This window comes from Danaus plexippus, chromosome 4 (assembly GCF_018135715.1).
Source record: "Danaus plexippus chromosome 4, MEX_DaPlex, whole genome shotgun sequence".
Lineage (NCBI taxonomy): Eukaryota > Metazoa > Arthropoda > Insecta > Lepidoptera > Nymphalidae > Danaus > Danaus plexippus.
In genome coordinates, this window is record NC_083538.1 from 624,621 (window position 1) to 648,656 (window position 24,036).

Genomic DNA, 24,036 nt, shown 5'->3' on the forward strand with positions numbered 1-24,036 from the left:
CACTTCGTTTGAATTTAAAAAGGATAAGAGTATATAAGAAAGTTTTAAAACAAAACTGCATCAAAACACAATCTCCTCTTTAACACGTCTAGACGCTGGATATTTAGTAAAATACGAAAAAGTTGATTGTATTGGCCAGTTAATGTTTGAATTGGTTATTCGTCTAGCGCTCCGAACCTAAACTACGTTCTGAAAACAGAATATCCATTGTGAAATTGTATTATCTTTAATCTCGCTACATCCTTTTAGTCTCATTATTATTACCGACAGTTTTAATGTGTTTTTTTATTAATCAAGTTTGCTGGATTGTCTAGGGTGTAAAATAAGTGAAAATATTCGATTCATTTATACTTCAACTATGTTAACTAGTACGAAGTGTTCTGCAATTTACGGTGAAATAAAATAATTTAAAATACTCTTATATTATCGTGTATTCTTATGTAAAATGTATGTATTTTATTTCAGTAAGTATACATATTATTAATATTGGAATAAAAATTATTTTATATTTTGTATTATCAAAACATAACTAAATTCAGTATTAATTAAGTCTAGACAATCTAAGGTCACTCCATTTAAACTATTGAACAAATAGTAAAGCTTGTCAAAATATAATAATGCTTCTAAAGTAAGTAAATATTCGAAACTTCTTGGTGACTTATATAATTAATAAAATAACAATTTCACGTGAAACGCATTTAAAAGTGTCTATTTTTTATATAAGAGAACACAGTTTTTATTATATTTATGCATAGTTGGAGTATTTGTGAAACCTTTCGTTTTCTGTATGCTTGGAATAAAATAAGTTTTGCTTCAATATAAAAATTCTATCTTATCTTCTTAATGATAAATTTGGATATTTTTTAAACGAATCGTTCAATATTACTGTGAAATAGTGCGGCATAATGTTAATAATACTAGCAAAGAATACGTGAGATTTATACATACATGTATGCTTCTCAGTAATATTTCACAAATTATGTTCATTTTCTACGCTTTAGGCAGGAAGTTGATTGGCGACAATTATAAAAACATTCCTTACTGTTGTTAAATAATCAAATGTATATTTTTTTATTAGTTTCAAATTATGATAAAGGTATTTATGAAACAGTATTATGTCTATTACTGTATTTAAGTACGCGAATTGTCTAGACGAACTCGCGAAACTAGTCGCCAGTGCAAGCGATGCGGTAAGCGTGCAGGCCAGCTCCCTCCTACAGCAACCCTAATCTGAGCTTCGGACGTTTTAATCATGGTTGATGTAGAGGGGTCACGTTTCAAGGGTTTTAGGGAATTCGTTCGTTTAAAAAGATGACTTGCAACATTTTAGTCTGTAATATCTTAGGTAAATAAAGCTTCCACTACCACTATTGTAATATACGATTCGCTCAAACGAATATAATGTCGAATTAAGTTATCTTTCACATAAGATATAATATTTTAAACAGCATATATATAAAATTTATAAACGTGTTTATCCTTTTCTCAGAGAAACATAATTGACTTTTCTCGGTGTAGTTTCGACTAGAGATCATATTTTATCTCATGAAACTAAGAAGATATGGTCTCCTTAGCGTCGCAGCGCTCCGAATATAATGACCTCTACACGCTAACGTCGTTACTGTATGTATGAGTCTTTGTATGTGTTGGTGAGTGACTGTCAATAAAATCCCATTTTGTACGGCGCCCAGTTAGGGGCAATCGCTATTGACAGAAATGAATGTAAGTCTACATAACGAAATATCTTAATTTATCACTTATTCTATTTTTTTTACAGATTTTTTATCAATTATTAACGAATTTGCTAATACAGTTGTTAAGGGTCAGAGAAATAAAAATATTAATTTCATGAAATTCAACTAAATTTAATAATATTCATTATTTTACACGAACGTGATGTCAGATTTCCAAAAGTCTCGAACCCAAAATATGCCTCACGGGATAGGAAAAGCAAATAACAATCTAGAGTAATTTAAATTCCATTAAACTACACTTTTAAAAACCTTTTCTTATTACCATCCACGTGCTGGTGTCATTGGTATGCATTAAGAAGTTTTGTAATTAGGTCCTTGAACAGGAAAGCTAAACTCAAGTCTGTTGTAGAAAAACTTGACGGCCTATTTATATGAAATTATACATATATGTATATACATATATATATTAATGTTCATAATTTATCTTTGCATGATTTTGTTTCATATGTGGTAATGTATTTCTTACTCCTAAGTAAACTACAATTTAATAATTAATGACTTTACAAGATGCCTTAAAACATATATATATATCGCGAATCGTCGAAGCCAAAACATAATATTTCCCGGAACATCGATAAAGCTGCATTATTTCAATCAAATTCTCGCCCAGCGTCGTCTAATTGCGCTTTTGCTTTGCAGTCTGCATCAGCAAAGATAAGTGGGCAATCCGAGGGAAAAATTCCGCCTTCGCCTGCGCGGCGCCCGACAGCCCCCGTCCCGCTGCCCCCGCGCTCAGTTTGCGACTACCCTCGCCCGGGACTACACGACTATTTGGATGATGCCCTAACAACGGTTACAGTTAACAGTTACAGTGCTATAGTGTTTGTGATGTTTGTACACTGTTTTTGGAATTCAGTCACCGATTTCACGTAAGTGTCTACTTGGTCATAAATTAAGTATAGGTTTTTGTAAATAACAAGATTTTCTGTTAGCATTGATACAAAACTTCTGTTTTTGTTTTGTTTATTATTTAAAATGAATTCCTTATTACTCCTAAAAATATTTTTCAGTTACATGCTATTATCAGTACGGCGTAAAATTATCTTGGAATAATTATTAAGCTGTATAAACGTTACTCGCGCTTAGTTAGTTCTACATCAATCAATGACATATCTGCTTGAGATCATTCACTTATCCAGCCCTTCAACTTAGAAACTTATTATGAACAATTTGAAAAAATAAAATTATTTTGTAATGTAGCGAAAGATATCCAATAGCGTCGTTTTTACTTGTACAGCATCTATGATGGGTATTCATAAATTAAGGGCAATCCACAATTCGCAGATGTAATAAATAAATAATTAAAACATTAATCTATTAGATCCGCTCTCATCTCAATACGTAATCCGCTCTGAATACGTAACGTAATCATATGAGAGTGCACGTTCGTGTATTAACTTTTTGATGTACGGTACCCATGACGACTGCTGGGTCGTAAAATTAATTAGAAACACAACATTTCAGTAATTACCATTCAAATGTTTTCCTTTCTTATTTTTTAGATGAAAAAAATGAATTAAAGCCTTACCTTCTTGCTTATAGATTATAATTTAATTATACAAAAACATAATAATTTTGGAAATTAAATTATTATCCTTTTTTAAAGATTGGTATTTATATTATTATTATATTTTTTACATTGGTGGTCTCTTTGGAATCACGACAATACCCCAAACCCTTAGTAAGAGATCAAAGTGTTTTATCCATACATAAAATATTTCCATGTTTTATTACAAAATGAATTATGTGACTAAAACAACCCGTGTCTTTTAATGAGACATTTTTGGTAAAACACGAGCATAAGAAAATATATTGCGATCAATGTTGAATAGAAAAATGTTGATTATAATATTGTTGATTTTTTTAATAATGTTTGACGTAATAATTTTATATATAAATTATTTATTCGAAATGATTAACTTTATTTATAAAATTAATTACAAAATATTTTGAAATTACAAAACTTTATTATGAATAACATAATGAGCTCTGGCTATAATCCCAACATCAATATGTGTTGAGGAACTGTTAATGTCCACCTCTAACGAATTACTTCAATTTCTGAGATAACTGATAAACAGTCTGCTCGACTATGAAGTAAAATAGTTTTTTTTAAATACCATCTTATAGAACTCTAATTACAAATAGATTTTCGCAATATGCGTTTCTTTTTAAAAATTAAACTTCAGCTTTTAAATGATTTGCTCAGAAATATTGAAATAGTGAAAACAAAACACGCTAACCTGTTTATTTATCGATACTTTTTAATTTAAAGCGTAATATACTTTTAATCTACGGCAGTTTATTTGGTAAATACGTGGTGAAGATTCAATACTAATATAAAAACATATTAACAGCCAGCGTGAGTTTTATGATCACTCGCTTATTTTTCATTACAAACCTTAATATACTTTTTCAAATTGAAAAGTATTATAACTATAAAGTTATTTTTTTCTGAAAACACTTTGCCAAGATACATTTGAAATGATTGAGTAATTAAGTATCTAGTGACTTACAAAATAATGACACTCATTAAAGGCTAAGTTAAGGCTAAATTAAAAAAGATTAGGTTAATTAAATCTATTATAATACAATAGTAAGATAATTTGAATTAATACTTTTACCTAAAGTACGGTACAGTACGAAAGGTTACTTAGATAAGATTCCAAATAAAATTATATTAGTTGAATCATTTAATAATTTTTTGACAAACCTGTTAAGGGGGTGCTAATGCATATCCAAAATCACAGCTTTTTTACTAATTATAAATTTTGGACTGTTTAGAAAAGGAAAATTATTGTGGAACACTAGAAGGAAATCTAAAATCAATGATCTTGTATCTGTTGGTAGATCGTTTGGAACTACGATGCCCTGGGCAGTTCCACCTAATACGTCCAAGTCTCCCAGCCATACGTACCACAACATACCATCAATCTATTGCAAGATGAGAGCCTTATTAAAATGGTATTCTATCATCTTAAAATGGAAAGACATGTTATTTGGGAAAAGTTATCATACATTTCAAAAAAGTATACCACAGATATGAAAAAATCTATTGATAATATAAAAGAAAATAACAAAAAACAAACATTCAAACAAGTCATTAATACATTTGTAAAACATAACTTTTAAGTCAAGTAAGCTTTGAGTTTCGAGAATATCGCAAATAAAAGTCTTTGTGGTACAAGTCTTAAGTTAAAACATTGAAAGATTTTTTTATTACTAAAGAACTCATAGTTCTATTTCCATTTATAGTTAATTGCTAATTTATGGAAATTAGCAATCAACTATAAATAAGAAATAAGTGAGATTGAATGTGGATACTATAAGAAACGTAACGATCGTAAATTATTGTTAAAAGTATCTCGGTTGAATTTTTATGTGGCCAAAAACCTATTAACTCCCTTAGTTTTACTGTCAAAAACTGATATTAAAATAAATATTTAATATGTGAAAAATAAAAATCGGCCATCTTCAGCACTGTTTACTTTATAATAAGCAAAAATTTCCAATACGATCTTAAACTCCACATACTTTATATATATATTTTATATCTAAAATATAATCATGTCTTTTTCTTTACTATTACTACTAGATATATCTGGAATGACTCAAAGTTTATTTTATTTTCTTATAAAAATATTTACCAAAAAAACTAACAGCTGTTGACGAATGTTATGTTGTATATACATATAAATGTTCGACTCTTTCTTGGCTAGGTTTCAAATTTGGCTGCCTTGCGATCTGAGTAACGATCTATTAATAATAACTTCGATTTTCAAGATTTTAAGTGGGTCGTTGATAGCTCTAGACTTAATGAGCCCGACCGATAGTAAAAAGATCTGACTTCAATCGGGAAGCGGTAATTGGTTTGATTCCAGAGTAGTAATTTTCTTATCCTTTTATCTTTAATTTAGAAACTTAGTCTGTCTTAACATAGTTTTATGATTTGTTTGAAAAAACTTAAATTTTCCGAAATTTCATCGATTTTGCTGACTGAGTTATTGTTTTAATCTAAAATGATTACTTCTCTGTAGAAGTAAACAATAAAAATTTATTCTGATAGTCATAATAAAAGTAGGATTCCTAATGCAGTGAACAGAAAACAGCTCTTAAAAGCCCAACAACCTTTCATACTGATATTCACTGAAGCGTTTATATTCGCCCTTCTAAATTCATTCTAAACCTGAAAATTATTAAAGCTTCCTCTTTAACATCTTTTATAAATTATTACTTGATTCGTAATAAATTTATTAAAGTATTTGAATGATATATTTTATTAGACAATTGAATGACATATTATTTAATAGAAATTAGTAAAGTTGTGCTAGTAGAAAGAAATACTTCGATTAGAAAATATAGCATGGAGACTTCATCGACCGAGCAGAATATTGTGTTCTAGTTCTTCTGGAGCTGTTTTGTTTTTTACTTTTTTATTTTCTAATAAGGTGTTTATTTTGTATGTTTTTGAGGTTAAACAAGCAGATAAACCATTGATGTGTTCCGGATATTCGGTATTATTGAAATGGCATGTGATATTTAACTTTGTAAACACTGATTTTGTAGGTTTCTTGAAAATCATTAAAATTTGCTCCTTCAATATTCGGCACGTGACTGGAAGGAAAATTCTTGCGGCAAATACTATCATGCGATGAGAACTACCCAGGTGAATTGGTTCGTATTCTAAACAACGGAGAAACTGACGGCACTGAAATAATAACGTCTACACTACGTCAGAAAATTCTTCAGAAAGAGCAGATTTTTGGGCTGCTCTAACGACTGTGATTACTGGATCGTCAATAATACGAACTGCCTGACGCGGTGAAGGGTCAAATTGAAGAAATTGGAGTTACGCGCGCTATATAAGAGTTGAGAACAATACTCCATGTTGGGATAAGCCTGTGCTTTGTAAAATAAAAACAAATGTCTTAAAGCGAAGTCGTCTTGCAGGCAAAATAATTACTCTCCGAAAGACTCTACATTGCTTGTCACCAATTATCGTTAAGTGAGATATTCAAAAATCCCTAAAACTGCTTTATCAAAACAAATCTCTGAATTCTATCAAATAATTCAAGACATACGATATCCGAAAGCCGAATTACTTAATACTATTCACAACTAATTTATAAATTTGATATTTACATCACCTACTTTAATTTCAGTTTTCTTTTCCTTTTAATCTATATTATATTTATTTTTTCTTACTCATACATATAAGTACACATGAGAAGTGCCAGTAAGACCCTATATAATTAAAATACTTTATACTGTCTTAAACGCTCCTAGATTGGCTATTGTGAAGCCGTCTGAACGGTTATAAAATCCAATGACTCTCTAGGGATATCAAATTAAAGCTCGAACATTGCCTCAAGCATTATCCTTAAAACCTAAGTTTAATTAACTTAAAAGTAGTTATTTCATTAGTTAGCAAATTTGATATGAGGTTGATGTATAATTTCTAAATAGAAAAAAATAAAAAATACCTATTTACATTTACATAGGAAAGATATAATTAATTCATTAATAAAAATCCCGATGGACCGGGCACCCGCACCGTGGATCCATGGAATGCTGAGTGGTTTCGTCTCTTTATAAGAATATAGTTTTATATTATGAACTCTTTCACGGAATAATTATAATTTTAATGATCCCACTTCGTCCATAAACAATTAATTTGAATAACTATAGAAACTAGTTTTTCGCTTTTCAACCGAATTTAATTATGTCAGATTAAAAAAATTCTTATAATATATTAAGCCAATATATTTTGTTCCTTTAAAAAAGACTGATTAATATTATTATTAACTTTAGCCTTTTGCTTTGTTAATTATAAATTTTAATAGCAAGGGCAAAAGGCTTTGTTATTTTTATGTAACGTCTCTTATTATTGTATAATATGCATTTAATTTTGCATATTTTAATACTTCCATCAACTACCACCGTTCTGAACTAAAACTATAATAATTACTTTTAAGGATATTTTCACATATTGAACGTACACGTTACTAGAGACTTTTAATGCAAAAAGGCTTTTTTTAAATTACATCAGTCGAATCAACGAAAGCTCTTTGTTATCTCCATTCTCATAATTTCCTTTTATTACTATATAAATTGTATGAGAACAAGAGGAACGTAAAAGTTTGCGAAGCGAAAGGAAACTAAACAGGATTTCGTTATAAGGATTAGCAAGTGAAATGAGCACTCGTAAAACAGTAAAAAAGGAGTAGGGATTCGGTGACGCAAAAAATTCCCACCCTTTTCTTAAGGCTTACGAATATCGTTCGCTGAAATGCTTCAAAGACGGGTTTTTATGTAAGAGTCTCAATCGTTTTCAAGTAATAAATTTTACCGTTTCCTTCCCTAAATTGCGTCGTGAAATTGTGTTTATTGCGAATTGTTCGATAATTTCTTTTCTATTCCCGTTCGAAAATGAGACGTTTTTAATGACATTCTTATCAAAGGATACTGGTATGTAAAGCTGTCATAGAACATGCTAGTACAAACTCTATACAACATAAACAACTTGCCGAAACTAAAGTTTAGGTTTAAGTTTCCAACCATATAACAATATATTTGGTTATGAGCCTTGGAAATATTTCAGTTCCAAATTAGAAAATAAATAGGTAACGTAAGTAAGTTTGTTCTAATCAGGTATTAATATCTTTTTGTATATTTCAGAAATATATTTTTTCAAAAAAAAACACAATACAGATCAATAGTGACTCATTGTTTCATCATAGAATAAACTTTCATTTTCAAAAAAATAATAAGATTGTGCAATAATATCTTGAATAATTATAATTTTTACTAAATTGCGAATAATAAATAATTGTTTCGGTCTTACTTTTACGTAAATGGCTTTAAGATGAGGAAGATCTCAGAAAAAAATTCTATACTTTCGTATTGACGGACCTTCCCATTTGATCAGGAATGTAAGAGATGGTTTGCATGCATATGTTTATATTAAAATGAAACGCAAGATTTAATAATGGCTCCTGTAATTTTCATCTTTTTATAGATCATTCAATATATACTATAGTAAATAATTATAATATTCTATACCTTTTTTTCCCAGCCGTGTCCAAAATTTTTTAATTTGTCGTCATGGAATCGGAATATAAAAATATTTTTTAAAACTAAGGGAAGGATTTTGCTTTGAGCTATAATTTTAAAGCGTTGTAGCTTTTTATACAGGAAGAGTTTCATATCGTAGTTTTATGCATAAATCATAATTAATTTTGAAAACTAAAGCGAATGTCTCGGATTACATTGTAAACTCCTATTATTGATTTATTGTATAACATTGGTCACAGGTATTTCTTTGTATATTTATTTATTCATGTAGCTCTCGTCATTATGTTGGGCTTAAACAGTTTGAGAAATATCTAATAGATTTGACTTTTTTTCCAACTAATGTACCAAGTAATATTTTTGTTGTGGTGTTAATACATTTCGCGTTTCATAACGTAGCCTTAAATAATAAAGTTTTCATATAAATCAATAGTGGTTATGCAAAATCCTTAAACCGATAACACGTGGAGGTTAATGCACGGTTAGGTTACTCCGGTTCTGCGGTACACTATTGGAAAGTAGCCAAAGTGCTTAGAACTATGAAAATAGGTTTGCTTCCATATAGATGTAAATTGTTATTGCTCTAATGAATTGATGTGTTTCACAGAAGACGTATAAATTGTTAGAGTTTCGTCCTATATGTTCAATGTAAAATATTCTTTATCTATCCTTTCATTATTTTATTTTGTAGTTTTTTTTTTTATTAAATATGCTTTTTAATTCTTATCACGAAATATATGAAAGACATACGAAATTGTCTACTTATTTTCCATTTGTACTTTTTGTTACCTTCCAAAAGCTAATGATTTCATTAATATGTGCACATAAATTAGTTTCCCAGTTTTAGAGAAGCTCCAACTACTGTTACACAACAATAATAGCAAGTACAGTAGCTAATTAGACCTAAACGCGTAACCGATTTGCTCTCGGTGTTTTGTAAACACTTAGTATCGAGTAGTTTGCTTTAATTACTAATTTCGTTAATAATATTCACATATTTGATGAAAACGTAGAAATACTTTTTTATGCTTAAGTCCAAAAGTACATTAAAGAAATAAATTGAGCTAATTTTACGAACATGTATTTTTACTTGTTAAAAACGCCAGCTGTTGTAATTGAGGAAATAAAAACTTATTGCTTGTAAGCTTATGATTGTTGTACATAAATGCTTCATTTTTATGGCTCGCTTTGAATTACTATTTTTTTTCTGTGTAAAACAAATTTTTTCAATAACAATATTCATTTACTTCCATACCACACTTTTGCTTCTTAATATTTTGACTAATATTATTTAAAATGCACTAAGTTAATTACTGTAAGCTGTATAGCTTTTAACTTAAAAGTTATACAGCTCTCAACTCGACTCGTTGAATTATAAAACACTTAGAACTTAAAAACTAACTGATGAAAATAGCAGTTTTTCTTACTTAGTACTATATAGCTTACCGTCACGTTACTTTACTTTTAAGAGAGGATCTAATTATAAAAAAAGATCAGTTTTAACAAAATTAACTTGCTATTTAACTAACTTTTAGTTTTGTTAACTGGCTACTGCCAGTATCAATCACCTGGTATACGAGTGTTTAAAGTTATTTAAGACTCTAAAGTACTAATACTTACACAACAATGGTAGACAGTATTAGGATAAATTTCAATATGTCCCTTGCTTACATTTTTCATTTCTCAGGCTACTTTCATATTCATATTTGAATGTGCGTGCTGCTACATTCATAATACATACAGACGCTCAGGGCCTGATGTCTGCACTGACAACTTTTTATATATTCCCTTTACGTACATATTTTTAAGTGATTCTATACTAAAATATTTTATTCAGCAAAATTATTAAATAAGTACCAAAGATAATATATTCGTACGTAGATAAGATATTTCACATTATTAATAATGTTGAGTCAAAAAATATTTAAGCGTCTGATGCCCATGAAAAACATTATCACAAAGACGTATTGTAGAAAAAGTAACAAAAGACTTTCTAGAACTATCTTTTATCGGGGTCGAAGAGACCGGCCAAACATTTTTTATAAAGCTAACAAATGCTTACAAAGGGTCTGAAATAACTTCAGTCCTATGCCAACATTACGAAAGGGATAGCTTTTCGATAGATTAAGCCCAGTACAATTTATTTCACCTGTAACTGTATAGACATAAGGTCCAAATCACATAAGTTATAGGCACTTCTGTACACTCAAAGTTTCTGAATACACAAGCAGAAATAGGGATACAAAGTAGAATTATTGATTCTAAGCGGATTTCAAATTCAGTTTAAGTTTGTAGTAGGTTTGGTTTTCGGTAAACTAACAAATTTATTCAATCAATATTGTGGCATTACGTGTCCACAACTGTTTGCCAAAATTGCAATTAAATTATTGTTAGCGTAAGTTTATCCTGTAGATTAACGATTTTGACAAAACTAAAATATAATTGAATGCCAACAATGCAAGAAAAAAAAAACATTTTTAAAGGTGGTAGAGCCTAGCTGTGGTCAAATTACTGCAGCTCGAACATGGGCTGGCTTGTCTAAGGAAGTACCAGCCTCTCACAGAAGATCGGCGTGAAGTAGCCCTATACGTCTGCGTTTCGTTCGATGAGTGGGACAGCCGGTTGCCCTTTCCCTTTTCCCAACGTTTCCTTTTTCCTTTCCTCACCCTCTTCCTCAAATAAAGGTGGTAACGCATCCTCATAAAAAAAAAATATTCAAAAACTTTAGAATACAAGTTTTCTATAGTTTTCTTAGATCATGTGTATTTATTACTCCTTTTCAGTTATAAAAATAAATTTATGTTTACTTGTAATCCAAAGTTTAAATAGTAAGAAGAACAAATAAATTAATGCTAGTATAAATAACGACATGATAAGTAAATTCTGATGAAAATCTCTAATCTAGTGATCTTATATTATTAAAACTTTGAAGATCACTTTTCATTGAAAAATTAGGTAATTATACGATATTTTGTTATTTCATACATAATTTTCACTCAACAAAATGGTCACTTGAAATAACGGACACATGTCACTTACATTGGTTTCGTTTGGAATTCTCACAAGCTTTATCCATTCTCTGCAGAATAAATGTCTACTATCGGTTAAATTAAGGCCAGATTTAGACTAAACTACGACTAGATTCGATCATCATATTCCCAGGTGAGAGAGATAAGGGACCATTGTCAAACTTCTTACCCAAGCCTATGAAATATTCATGTCTTTGCGTACTACATTTACTTGTGTTGGCTGTTTTTTATTATTATTATTATTTGTTATTATCAACCGACCAGGGGATCGTTAAAGATCGTGAAGTTCTTTAGGAAACTATTTGACAGCAATAATATTTATTTAATACTCGATCTTACCATTAAGACCAAATTTAATTTTCTATAAATAACATTTCTGATAGAAACATTTAAACGCCATTTTTATTCTTGCAGATGAATTTCAAATCAAGATTTTTTTTTAATAGTACGTGTACTGACGATCTGCTATTTGAATTGAGAGAAGTGAAACGTACAAATTGAGTTGGGAATTTATTTATCGAGCCGGTTTTTACGAAATGTTTTTTAGATGCTTTTCCTAGTACGTACCACAATACACAACCAGCACGAATTGCTATAAACAGAATTTTAATATCCTGCTTCTGGAAATTTTTGTATTTAATATTAGTTATTTTTAAAGGAAATTAAAAGCAGAAGAAGCCTTAAATGTTCTATTTAATGTTGTGCATATTGAAGATTCTTGATTCAATAATTATTTGTTGTTCGATATAAAAAAAAAAAGTGCTAAAAAGCATATTAGTCACACTTACTTTGAAATGTAAAAAAATGTGAAAAATCTAATGATTTACAAAGCAACTTATCGTCAATAGGATGATTGTCAGGTCTTTTTGAAGTAATAAAGTAAGATGGGAAAGAGATGAAAAAGAAAATAAATTATTTAAAAAAGTCAACTTAGAAAAGTCTTATAAAATAACATAAATACAATCGAAACAATAGATAAGTAGGCAAAAGCCGGCAATATATAATCGAATTATTTTTTGGAGCAAAAGGAAGACTGACCTGGTAAAAAGTGTGGAACAAATTAGAAAGGGACTAAAATGAAAACACCTGAAGGGACTTTATTCGAGTATTGCAATAATTAAATAAAAACTCTTCTCAGTAGAAGTTAATTATTTTTAAATTTCACTTTCCTTTATTAAGAGGCCAATTTTTGGCAGAAGTAATAAACATTAACAAAGCTAACGTGACGACAAAAAAATAGCTGGTGTTTATTTTCCCTAGAAGATGATACTCCGCATTATGAAGTTTTCAAAAAAATAACAATAGTTTTTGTATGGAAGCGTAACGATTACATTTGCTTATCGAAAACAATTTTTGTGACGAAATTAGTTACAATTTTAATTCCTATTATATAAATGTTAAATAGATAGTTTGAAAATGTTTTATCAGGCTGCGAATCTAAACTAAAAGTAGTCCTTAACTTTTGTCATCTCGTATTTTGATGAGATTGTGTAAAAGAACATGGCTGAACAGTGACATCGGATAAAAAAATATTTTACTACTAATATAATGTATTATTGCGCAAGAATAACGATACAAGACATTCTCAAAACTTGAATGACGGAGAATTGGCGGTAGAGATCTCAAAATTTTTGTTGTTACTAGGTTAATTCAGGCAAAAAGAGATGTCAAGAAATCGGGATTATCATTATACAGAGTTCAATAACTCTGCTTGAATTTGGAATTCTTGAATCCGTCACGGAGGACACAAACTTTAAAAGTGGGGGATTTCAATAATATGACTATGAAGTGGAAGTTGAATCATCTAAATCACGAATTTTTAATTTTTATATCCTGTAATTGTGGTCAACCAATTTCAATACATACATTACAATTACAATACATACATTACAATACATTTTCAATATTTTAGAGGATTAACATCTCTATCGTACTATAATTATCATGAGTACTACAAGAAAAAACCTCATTTTTAGAACGAGTTATTATATTGAAGTACAAAAAAGTTTTCTGTTGACGAGTTTCGCCCACCTCTACAGATTAATCTGAAAATCTAACTACAATCATTGTTGGTAATAATTTTAGAAATGCGGACTTCCATGTTCAATAAGCTCCTGGCAAAATGAAGTATGGAGACACTATTTCTGGACACTGGAGACACTAACTGGGTCAATATGGATGACAATATCAACATATATTACATCAACGAATACATATATTATATGGAAAACAGCTTCTTATAATCTAAAATATATTTAAAAAATAGTTAAGATCAATGCCCAAATAAGATCAATGAATGAATGATATTAAAAATACTTTTATTAGAGGGAGAGCAATATTGAAACAAATACAAAATATTTTTAATCTTCAATCATTTACGGGGTGATAAATGTAACTACTTTGCGCTTATGACGGTCTATGAATATTTTTCACTTAAGTTACTAATATGTATTTGTAATCAGTTCCCAATACATTTCTCGAATACGTAAATTTTAAGCAACTCCGCAACGTTCTCCTAACAAAGCATATCCAAATCAATATCCAATACGGATTTAAGCTAAAAAGCTAAAATATCTATATATATAAATAAACCGTGCTGTCTCGTTAACAAAGCCTTTTCGTTTTAATTAGTAACGGAGTGATACTTTCAAACTTATGGAATAAAGCCACAGCAGTCCTCTTTTTCAGAATGTTTATAGAAAAATTTATAAAAAAGAGACAATATCTGTACTGCCTATTCTTTAAAACATCTCATTAGTTATGATAGAAAATCAACAGTTTTTATTTATAAAGGTCCACTTTGTTACACTTTGCTACTTTTGTTGATAATAATATATCGAGAATTATAAAATATATACTTTTAACTATTACCACACCGTTTTTCTACAGATTTAGCGAAGGCGTTTGACGTAGTTGTCCAAAAAATATTGTCGAAAAAAATTTGCAATACGGTAATAATCGTAGCATTATAAAGTTGTTAAAAGCTTTGTCAAAAACTCATGAATTAAACGTTGTTGAAGGCGGCTATCAATCTCACACATTTTTGCAACCTCAGGTGTACTGCAAGGATCTATACTTTATCTTATATTTTTTTTAATTTTATAGATGATATTTAACGACCTTTCAAGCACATTCAATTTTTATTATTGGTTGAAGTACTCAAGAGGAATAGGAATATTAACAAAATTAATGATTCCATGAATATGCAATGGACATAGACAGGCTGTCGATACGGTGTGACAACAATAATTAAGAATTTATTTCATTTAACATGTCACAAAATTCAACTAGAAAAAGAACTATTTTAAACTTTGACTACGATATAAACGGTGAAATTATGATTATCGAATGAACTACATATGCGAAATGTCATAATATTTTACACTTCACCCGACGTCTCGGTTCTTTACAGAAACCATGATCAGGGGCAGTCAGGACATGATACCGTAAATGTTCAAACAACTGGAACGAGATATTGCGGAGATTGCAGATTCGAATCCTATTCGTGTCGATAATTTAATCATTCTATATTTTCTTATTACAATTTAAATATTGGCTCAAATTTGTTTTAGTGATAAAAACCAAATTGCACAAATCGTAAGAAGTAGGAGCAAGAGCAGGAAAAGTAATATTTCTTTTAAAAAAGTTTTTTACGATTTATTTTGTAAAAAAACTAGGCCGAAACTGGTACCTGATCTTCAATGAAGAACTTTCAACAGTGACTTTTAAAACTTTTAATTAAAAGGGTGCTCTCAAATAAAACGAATGATTCGCGAATTCGTAGCTTATACTAAAACTGACTAGTTGTTGTTTGAAATTTTTTGAAAGTGAAAAAAGTATCACTCTGCTTCACCAAATTTTAGGCATCATTGTGTTCCTTCTCTTGAAAAGGTCAATTATTTTACACTTGTGTATTTTAAATTTCGCTACTATGTTCTGATACTTTAAATTCGAAAATGTAATCTCGTCTTGATGACCGACATGACAATTTTTACAATACTCAGGTGGTTTGACTATCCAAGTTGGTCTATAATGCATAAATTACTAAAAAAATTTGTTATTTATATCCCTCTTTATTAAGCTCGTTTATACATATATATAGTTATCAAGGTTTTTTCCATTATAAATATTGTGACATGGTGTAATGGTAGTAAATTTAACTTAAAATGAGAATTTTTTTGCGAAAACTTAAGATATTGTCGTCTCTTTAACAGGTTTATTTAACAATTAACAAAAATCTCTCATAAATATAAACATTGACGGAAGGTTTAATGTAAATTAACATTTTTAATCAAAATTTTACAAAATAAGTATTTAATTCTATTTCACAATTCCTGAAAGGCTTTTAATGTTAAAACGAAATATTTTATCCCAAAAATAAATAAGAAAGAAAATGTCTAAATGCAATCCACTGTAAATAATAAAGGCAGGGATGATTGATAGTCTCAAAGCGAGACGAACAGAGAATCAGAAGACTTTATGACGGTCACCTGATACACGAATTTGGCAGTTTTACGACCACCTTCATAGTAAAATCCTTATAAAGTGACACATATGAAGTCTGCTATTTTATAGGTTTTTGACATGATCTATCGCACTCACTATGTCATATGCTTTATATATATATTAGAAGCTAGCAGCGTCCGTCCGTCCGTTAATGAAATCTCTTTGAAATAATTATATATATGAAACCTAATAAAATATAGTTTAAAAAAACTAAAAAACATGCTATTCTAAATAACCCAACTAAAAAGTAATAAATAATGTTTAACATTAACAATAACAGTGGGAGGAAAAAATTAGTATTGTTATGAGAAAAGCATTGGCGCTATGTACCGTATCTTTCATACTATTTTTGGACTATTACTTTTTTCACATATATTAATTTATATATATTCACGAAGTTCGATTCCAGAACACATCCCCCTGGTTGATCCTGCCAGAAGTCATATTTGTGACACAGCAAATTTTTTGTAATTATCGCGATTAAGTTAGTATCAGCTCAGTCACTAAAAAATTAAATATAAAATTCTCCTTATCAAAAGTTTTTGATTTTTGTCTCTTGATAATGCAGCTATGAGCTTACCAACAAATACAATAGCGCTTGAGCGAGCTTGCTCTATCTCTTTCACTCTCATGTAAAGGATTATGATATGATATGATGATCCCGGCAATGCTAATGATGAAATTGTTATAATTTCTACGAAGTATTAATTTGCAACCGGTCCTTGATAAGCCTACAAAATTTGAGCGAGATCAGTCCGTTTAAAATCGGTCAAAATCGAGTTGGAAGAAGTCGGTTACAAACGTACATACATACACGTGAAGCTAAAGAAAAGCATGTTAAAAACATGTCGATTGTAAGTTTTACTTAAAACAGTGTTTAAAATATTGAAGTGAGTATAATTTGTTATATTGACGCATCGTATTTTAATCTTGGTGCTGAAACCTCGTTTCTGCAAATACAAATTGAACGAAGCTTCATTAAAGGAAGCGACGGCTTATCTAAGGATAACAAACAACACAATATTATGGCTTCCAAGTTCATCGTGTTTCGTTATGATTCAGATTATGTAAATGTATTCTTATTTTTAAATATTGCTAATTTTCATCTTAATATCGGCAGTAATTGAAATAATTGTAAGTCAAAGCTAAGTTTATAATGTATATAATAAATAATGTTACTAAAATTAATCATGTTAATATGTAAATGAATATAAATCTTTGAAACTAGTTTTTATTATAAAAAAAATAATAGGATTATATTTTTAAAGTTTATAATATGTCGTTGAATCATTAATGTTTTAAATTATATGTCCACGCTTTTACAGAAAATTCAAATTCATTTTGTTGAACGAAAATATACACTATAATATTAAATAAATTATTGCCATTTGCTAGTTATACACTTTCTTTTCCTGGCAAGTTTTCGTTTCAAAAGAGTATTCACAAAAGGAGTCAAGTAGTATCGGTAAAACATTGTTGGGGAGCGAACTCATAGAATCGATGAATACAAAGACGGTGCAACTGTATAAGCGACAGCACCGAACCTAATCAAAGAAAATCTTGAAGCCTTTTCTGTAATGTCACAGATGAGGTCTCAAATGTTACACAGTTGTATGTCAATAGCATAGATCTAATTAGGTATTTTGTTGATAACAAAAATTACAACTAATGTTAATATAGCTTTTAAATATTTTTTAAAAATGAGTAATTATTCAGAATACTTATGACAGAATTTAAAGGTATATAGATTATTGATTATAATTTAACATTAATTATGATATAGTGTCTGATTATTTCATATAAATCAGTTGATAAGGTTTTTGGTTCTATTTTAGATTTAAGAGAAATATAAACCTGTTTTTCCTCTTTTAGTTAGGTCTTCAATTGCTAATCATACTTCAATTTAAAAGATTTCGGATTTTTTAATAAAGTGTATTTCGTCTTTTATAAATAATTGTATGTGCTGACAAAAAATATTGCGTATTTTGTTACGCACATTCTAGAACCTAGAAAAAAATTAATGGACATCGTCGGGGCAACATCGTTGTAAGGTTAAAATATCATATTACGAGTTACGTTGCTGACTCCCCAAATCGGACACCTGACCTCTTTAACCAGAATTTTGATGGTACACCACAAGCAATGGAATAGCATTGCTATCCTAATATCGGGGCCATCATGTTATCTTCGGTATAGGTTGTAAGATTTAATATGTAATTCTAATATACATCTAAGCAAGTTTCGTCGTTTTCCTGGAACCTCTGGCGGCTGTAGAACGGTGTAGTATTTATATAATAGACTTTGTTTTGAACGCAATATAGTGATAAGAAATACGAATATAGCTTTGCTGACAGTATCATAGAATGTCAATATCATAGAAGCTTAGGTACAGATTATATATTCGAGATTTAAATGAAAACTTCATACTGATGTGAGATCTGAATGTCATTCACATCTCGTTTACCCGAGATCTCGGTTGCTGCAAAGTATTCGAAACGTCGGAAATAAGTAGTTTTTAGAAATAATACAATACTTGTAGTTATAAAAAAATATTAATTTCATTTCAATGAACACTCGCGAAAGTCTTAGACCTCAGTATATATTTTAGATTGTTACCTAAGAGTGATATTATATTTAAAGTTTTTCTTGAACCTCTAGTTGGTTATTTTGATTCTTGATGACTGTGGAACAAAATAAATGTCACCATTAATGTACTCGGAATCTGAAATGTAATCGTTACTTTCGATCTATATATGGAAAGTATGATTAAATTTTCGTTTTCATATTAATAAGTGTTGAGTCGGCAAGTTAGGGTGTTAGTATGTCATAAGGCTATTATTATTTCCTACTATATTAATTGATTTGGGTGACACTTTTTTCCTTGGTAGTCTATAATTCTGATATGGTCCTCGCCACGAGCATTTGCATGTGGAGACAACCGTCAACGTTGCGTTCCTTCAAGCTTCACGTACTAATGGTTTCCGGAAGTTGGTTGCCAACGTACCGATGCCAAAAACTACTGTATATAAACAATTATTATTATTTACTCCTCCTTTATGTTTATGCGTTTAGGTAGAATTTTTAAGCTGATTATTTATTTTTTAAATAAATTTAATATACTTTAAAACTTATAAAAGGCCTTAACTTCAAATGATCGCAAAAATACTTTAAGAATTATACCAAATTTTTTTTATATATTAAACACTTTTATTTACTTTTGGGATTGAGGTTTTTGAAATAAATTGGGCCGAAATTCTTAGTAATTCAAGATAAATTAAATGATTCTTTGTTATCTAACATCTTTATAACAGGAAAATTTATGAAAAATGCACCAATTAAGAAAATATAATAGGACACTAAATAAAAAAAAATATTATTCTCGACTTACTCAAACTAAAAAAAAATATTCTTAAAAGAACGACTTACATTAACATGAAATTTTATTTTATTGTTACCTTCTTAATCACTCACTAAAATATGAAAATACAGACTCCATAAAAATATTTTTGTTTTTCAAAATATTCTTATTTCGAAGTGCCGTGGGTGAAAATATAAATTAAATTAGTCTAGTTTTTACAGTTCATCCGAAGGTGATATTTGAAAAATATTTTTCATAATAAAATATGAAAATATTTTTTTTAATTAGTAAATTTTCATATTATTAAATAGATAAATTATAAATACAGTCGTAATGATAACACTATCATAAAATTTGAATTAATATACCACAAAAAAAATTTAAAGAGAGGTATCACGAATTTCAAATTGTATTATTTAGTGAAAGAAGGAATGACAATTTTTTTCAGAGTTGAGTTATTGAGGTCGAGGGCCGGAAACTAAAAGTATTCAATCAAAGTTTTCCGTCAGCTTTATTTCTGAATTTCTGAAAATTGAAACCGTAACAGAGATATTACATGGAAAATCTGAATGGTTCATAACAAAGATATGTTTAAATATAAAATGAAAAGCTTGGGTCATGTAATTCTTTTTGTCTATCAATGTATAACTTTTAATTATTATTAACGGTAACTTATGTTTTACATCAAATTTTTTGCTCCTTTAAATAATTTAAATTGTTGTTATATTGTTTCACGTCAGATAGTAAGAGTAAAGCATATTTTTAAAGATGTCAATAGACAGACAAATATCCCTAAAATATAATAAAGTAAATGTCGGCATGCCGTTAGGTACATGTAACATTTTTAAAATTATGATTATTCTACAATAATTAAAACACAGTTACTAAGATTTTGTCTGCTTACGAACCACATATACTTTAATCTCATTTAGAGATCTGAGATGAGCTGAGCTGAGAATTGTTGTTTTTTTTTTATATTTTAATATACAAATCGAATATACAAGCTGAAACGACATTGAGTACTTCTGCACCAACTGAGTGGACTGTTTCAATCAGTTTTATTTTTGGTCTACAATCAATTGGTAGACGATAAAACTGTAACACATATTTAAAGTTATCCTTTTATTGCAAATCACTTTCTTTTTGGTATTTTTCAAGTAATTTATTTCTTTGTTCCTAATTAGATTACAAAAAATTGTAATGTTGTAAGATTTGTGATTTATTCAATTTTAATAATTATCTAGCTTAACTCGCACCTAAATTATAACACTTCATATAGAAATGTAATTTGTTATCTTCCAACTGACATTAATATTTGTTAGACGTGATAAACTTCTTTACAAATCTTTAAGAAGCCTCGTCTCAAAACGAGTGTAAATACACAATGTCCCTGAAATGATTGATTGTCCTGAAGTGCGAAGATAAAAAGATTCAGTGAAGACGGCGTAAACGACAACTCGCCCCCTTTATGACAAATGTAAAAGGAATAATGATTCGTATTAACGTCTGTATTTATGTATAATGATATATTTTTAACTTTAGGCTTCATAATATTTATAACTTGGTTTCAGTTGAATAGTTTAAACAAGTTGAATATCAGCGCCTAGTAAAGTTCTCAGTCTTCCTTCTACTTATTTAAGTCATCATATATCAACTGCTAGGAAGTTATTAACCAAACGTAGCTAAGAACCACCGTAATTAAACTGGCTTCCATATGAGAAAACCGCATCGAAATTGGTCAAACGGTATGAGAACTACGTTACCACAGACAGACTCACGCCGACCTCCACGTCAAGCTTATGACGACACTCTTTTAGCATCAAGGATTAAAAATAAATGCGACTGATTTTAATATATATAAAAAGAAATGAATTTGTTTGGTAATATTAAAAAAATCTCTTTTGCTAAAATGTTTAAAGTCATAATATTTTGTAATACAAAGCAGGTGCAAATGTAAATTGTTCTAGCTGATTTTGCTTGCTTGATTTTTTTATCGAGTGAAATAAGCTCGACACGATAGTTTGCGTGTGTCGGTTTATTATTTATGCAGGCTAAAAATAATTTTTCCCTTCAGTATTTCATGATATAATGTAAGAAAGTTAATAAAAATATTTTTACAACCATTAAAGCTTGTGGACATTTATAGCATAAATACTCACATTTTAATAGAAACATTTAAATTAATTAAAATTTTATCAACACCAGAAATTAAATATAAAATTAAAGAAATATAACAGAACGTTGTTTTTTAAGGTTTTCGTTAAATTAGGTTTCATTTGCAAGGTTAGGTTAAATATTCGTACTACTTATATTGTGTGGTTCAAGCGAATTTGGTATCATTTTGGTTGCATAGATATACAACAGACCTTCATTCTAATCCGTATAGGTGCCAAAGTTCTCTTCAATATTAATTAATTAAGTCCGAACACAAGGTAATTACTGTAAACTGTTAAGGAGTTCTCTGCACTATCCTACATCTTCCTCATCAGACTCCTAATGACAGTCACCGCCTATATATCTGTAAAGTTCTTATCAATACAAATTAATGAAGCTGAAACACAAATTATCTGATAATCATGGGACCACCTTTAAAATATCTTCTTTCCAATAAAAAAACAATCATCACATTCAATTCATAAACGATCAAGCTATCCGCGAACAAGCATGAAAAAAGCATACATACGATCGAATTGAGAAATCTCCTCCTTTTTGAAGTCGGTTACCAATTGATTAACGTTTCCGAGGTTACGAATAAAAAATATAATTTCAAAGCGATGCATACTGAAAATTACACATTCCTATATCGACTTAGCCGCAATATATTTCGTAATCTGTTTATAAATGTTCTAAATACTGTGGTTCATAAGCTTTTTAACAAACGGTTATCATAATTGATATTAATAGTTATTTTTAACTTTGTATCCAATATTATGCTTACATAATCAGATCTAAGACTTTCGCAAGTATTCAAATTAAATAAACAAAATTTTCCGGATTACAAAGCGTCATTTTATCAGTTAGTTAGTTTTATTTACTACGTTACATATAATATAAATGTATTCATAGTAACTTATTAAGTTGTTATCAGATTATATTCTTCATTCATTTCTATTTAACTTCTTTCAGGATTTAAAATGTCATATATAATATAAAATTAATTGATTCATCTCTAAGTACATAATAATATGTCAGTAGGATATCAAATTGGACTTCATTTTCATTTGCCATTGAATGTGACGTTTGCGATGAAGCTTTACACCGCAACGCATTATCGTAGTTGTCACAATGTATTCAAGTGTAAAACAATTATATTGCTCTGAACTTAAGATTGATTTTTGAATAAAACTTTTGTTATGAAAGATCTCGTGTCGAAAGTAATGGCAAATTTGGTTCTAAATTACCCGGACGTTTTTATCACGGCCTAGATATTTGCTCGACTGCTATTTTGTTTTTCGTTAAAATAAAAATACTATACCTTGTGCTGCCCCCAGTCTAAGTGTCGTCTGTGTGTAATATTTTACTTTTTATATAATATATGTTTTGGAAATCTCAGTCAGGTTTTCAATGTATTATTTTATAAATATAAATTTCACTCACATTTTACTCTAGAAAAACCAAAAAAAAAAAAAATGATATAGTGGTAGGTTTTATTATCAAAATTATTGTTAAAATGTTCGTGTATTTTTTGATTTAATGTTTTTTTTTTCTGTGTTTTAACTACATGTCTGGTTTACAGTCGTAATAAACGTGATAAGAAAATTCCGTTATCTTTGTAGATTTTTATTATTTCATGAAATACTTACACTCAACACTAAATTGGTTTATGTTCCACAGGCTTTCAATATTATTTATATATATTTGATATAATACTGAAAATAAAAGAAATCTTTCGAAATGAGCGTTCCATTGCGTTATATAATGTATATTTTTAAGAATATAATGTAGATATTGTTTCAAGTAAGTTAAAAGATTTTGATTATTATATTCCTAAAGTAATAAAAAAAAAATTGTAATGGTAAACTTTGATATAACCAGAATTACATAAACAATACAATTTCCATTCGTTAGTTCTCACTATTACACATTTTAAAAGGATCGAACCATTTGGTCTCTTCGTGAGGTACTTTTATACAACTTCAGAAATTCATTAATTACAACCGCGTCATGTGTCAGAAATTAATTTTCTATTAACCTGTCTAATATTTAGAAAACAAATTATATATTTTTCGAGTTTTATTAGTATTTATTTTATAAAATCAATATTTTAAATGATATTATTAGTACTCATAAAATTGAGAAATAGACCTTAATACCAGAA

General features: G+C 29.1%; 1 protein-coding gene across 1 annotated transcript in view; it reads left to right on the forward strand.

The window, feature by feature from the left end:
* Window positions 1-2,500: 2,500 nt before the first annotated feature.
* The window catches only part of LOC116768583 (uncharacterized), a 40,739-nt gene continuing 19,203 nt past the window's right edge, over window positions 2,501-24,036 (forward strand). Inside the window, exon 1 of the mRNA XM_032659327.2 lies at window positions 2,501-2,623. The gene's annotated coding sequence lies outside the window, so the exon portion shown is untranslated. The remainder of the gene's footprint in view (window positions 2,624-24,036) is intronic.